The following is a 3,749-nucleotide window of genomic DNA, read 5'->3' on the forward strand; positions in this document are numbered from 1 at the left end:
AAACAAGAATTCTAGGTCTAGGGAAACCAAGGAAAGTGGAGCCAGGGAGGTTCTCTTAAATATTCCCCCTGAAAGTCCACTGGGGAGAATGCTGAGGTTCTGAGGAGATAGTCCCTGAACCAGGGACAAAAAGAAACAAAAGGTGATCAAATATTGTTGTTTTATATGGCCTAGAGACCCAAATGTTGACCCCAGGTGGGACAACAATGACCCTAGGGACCGGGTTCAAATACAACACCTCAGAGAACTCATAATTAAAGGAATCAAAGAGTCTGTTCCTAGATCACAAAATGTGTCCAAGCATTTGAGGTCCAACAAGAGAAGGAGGAAAACCCCTCTGCCTTCTAACAGACTCGGAGACCAGATGAGGAAATATTCCAGCCTGGTCCCAGAAGACCTGATAGGACAGGATCTTTTGAAGGTCACTTTTGTAATTAAGAGTTGACCAGACATTGCCAAAAAGTTACAAAAGATTGAGGGTTGGAATAAAAAGCCAATAGAGGAGTTGCTGAGAGAAACTCAGAAAGTCTTTGTGAGAAGGGAGGAGGAGAAACAAAAGACAAAAATTATTGTCTCCACGGTAGAAGAGGTGGTCAGAAAGTGAAGCCAAGATTCTTCCTGGCAGAAGTAGAGAAATACTAACCCAAGGTACCAGCAGAAAGACAAAAGGGAAATGCAAGGGAAAACTTCTAAAAATATAAATGGATGTTACAAGTGTGGAAAACTGGGACATTTAAAAGAGAGTGCCCAGAGTTAAAGAAGGAGGAAAAGGTGATCCCCCTTATGACCTCTGATGAGGATTAGGCAGGTCAGGGGTTCCTTCTGACTAGGTCACACCAGGAACCCTTAGTAAATTTGAGGGGGGATTGGAGAGAGAAGAGATTATTTTTTTGGTCGATACTAGAGCCGTTCGCTCCTCTCTTATGTATCAACTGAAGGGTACAGAATTATCTAAGGAAAAATTAACTCTATCAGGGATAAAAGGGGAGGAATTTCAGGTTCCAATTTTCAAGAAAATGCTATTCACTATGGAATTAGAACAAATTGAGGGATCACTCTTATATGTTCCTGAGGCAGGAGTTAACCTACTGGGTTGGGACCTAATTGTGAGGTTCAGTCTAGGATTAGGGGTAGAGGAAGGACAAATAAAAGTAATGATGGTCCTTTTGGTGGAAGAGGAGGAAAAGAAGATTGATCCTCTAATGTGGGTCAAGGAAGTCAACAGGGGAGGCTTAAAAATCACGCCATTACAGATTGAGCTAAAATAGCCAGGGGAAATAGTTTATAGAAGGCAATACCCCATCCCTATTGAAGGAAGGAGGGGCCTACAACCACTAGTCAAGTGATTAATTAGAGATGGACTGTTGGAGCCCTGTATGTCACCATACAACACCCCAATCCTCCCGGTTAAGAAACCAGATGGGTTATACAGACTAGTGCAGGACTTGAGGGCTATAAATTAGATTGTCCAGGCCTGACATCCTGTTGTGCCTAATCACTATACCCTCCTCAGCAAAATCCCATTTGAACACAAACAGTTCAGTGTAGTGGATCTAAAAGATGCATTTTGGGCATGTCCCCTAGATCCTAAGAGCAGAGACCTCTTTGCCTTTGAATGGGAGAATCCAACAAATGGGAGGAAACAACAATATCACTGGACTGTGTTACCACAGGCTTCATAGAGACCCCAGATTTATTTGGCCAGATTTTAGAAAGTGTACTAGAGGAGATTCAACCTCTTACAGGGACCCTGCTTCTACAATACGTAGATGACCTCCTCATAACTGGGGAGAGGAAAGATAAAGTATCAGAAACTACTACAAATCTACTAAACTTTCTGGGAGGAAAGGGTTTGCGTGTCTCCAAAAATAAATTACAATTTGTAGAAAAAGAAGTTGAATACTTAGGGCATTTAATTAGTGAAGGAGAAAGATGAATACAACCAGAGAAGATCTCAGGCATAATGAATCTGCCTATACCCAAAATGAAGAAGGAGCTCAGAAAGTTCTTGGGGCTAACTGGTTGTTGCCAGTTGTGGATTGACTCATATAGTAAAAAGACAAGAGCTTTATATCTCAAGCTTTTAGAAGAAGAGTCTGACCCCCTAATATGGGCTCCAGAGGAAACTCAGACAATAAGGGAACTAAAACAAGCTCTCATTTCAACCCTGGTTCTAGCCCTACCATCTTTGGAGAAACCATTCCATTTGTTTATAACAGTGGGTCCCCTCCACCCCCAACTAAGGATGGGGGTGTGTGTGGGTGAAGAATCAACTTGTGGTCTTCGTTTCCAAGCTCCTTGACCCCATTTCCAGAGGATGGCCTGAATGCTTGCAGGCTGTGGCAACTACTGCCTTAATGTTAGAGGAAAGCAGGAAATTAACTTTCAGAGGAGCTTTAATAGTAAGCACTCCACATCAGGTCAGAGCCGAAAGATGGCTGACAGACTCCTGAATTTTAAAGTATGAGGCCATATTATTAGAAAGGGATGATTTGGTTTTGACCACCGATGCCTGCCGGAACCCTGCCAGTTTTCTGTAGAAGGGAGAGGAAAACCAGAAAACATCCGAACACAATTGCCTAGACATAGAATACCAAACTAAGGTCAGGCCAGACCTAACTAAGGTCCCACTGCATGATGGGACCAAGCTGTTTGCAGATGGGTCATCCTGGGTAATAGAGGGAAAGAGACATAATGGCTATACTGTCATTGATAGAACCAAAAATTCTTTGTGTGAGGGAGATCAGCCCAAACCTGTTAAATATATTCTCTTAACCAAGCCTTAAAATTGCTCAAAGGCCAAGAAGGCACTATATACACCGACTCTAAATATGCTTATGGAGTAGTACATACTTTTGGGAAAAATTGGACAAAACAGGGTCTCATAAACAGCGAGGGAAAGGAATTGGTTCACAAAGAATTAGTCAAGCAAGCCTTAGGAAGTCTTTTACTCCCGACAGAAGTGGCTGTTGCCCATATAAATGGATAGCAGAAGGGAGGCTCTATGGAGGCTGTAGGTAACACTCGCAGATGAGGCTGCCAAACAAGCATCTCTGGAGGAAGGAATTAAAATCTTTAGTTTGATCTCAAGTATTCCAAAGGTAACATTAAGTCCCCAGTTTGCTAAAGAGGAAGAAAAGGAACTAGATAAAATAGGAGCAATTAAAGCAGGAGATGGGAGATAGGTACTCCCTGATGGGAAAAAAATGATAAGCAAGCCCATGATGAGGGAGCTGATGTCCATACTGCATAGGGGGAGTCATTGGGGTCCCCAAGCCATGTGTGATGCAATACTTAGGAATTATAAGTATGTAGGAATTTATACTATTGCTGAGCAGTTATGTGGGGGATGTGTAACTTGCCAAAGAATAAACAAAAAGGTGGTAAGGAAACAGATGAGAGGGGGAAGACCATCTGGGTTGAGGCAATTTCAGAGCATTCAGGTAGATTTCACAGAGATGCCTAGGGTAGGATGACAAAAATATCTAATCTAATAAAAGAGAAACATGCAAATTGACCGTAACTTTGCTACACCCAAAGCCATGCCCACCAGCCAATCAGAGCGACTCTATGCAAATTAACCCAACCAAGATGGTGGCCGGCAGCCACGGAGCTGGAGCAAGCAGGAGGCTTGGTTGTCCCGGCGATGGAGGAAGCCAAGCTTCCCACCTACCCTGGCTGGCTGTGGTCTCCGCTAAAGGCAACAAAGTTTCAATTATAGAAGATAAATAAATCCCAGATACCTGCTT

The sequence above is a fragment of the Myotis brandtii genome, unplaced genomic scaffold (genome assembly GCF_000412655.1).
Source record: "Myotis brandtii unplaced genomic scaffold, ASM41265v1 scaffold842, whole genome shotgun sequence".
Lineage (NCBI taxonomy): Eukaryota > Metazoa > Chordata > Mammalia > Chiroptera > Vespertilionidae > Myotis > Myotis brandtii.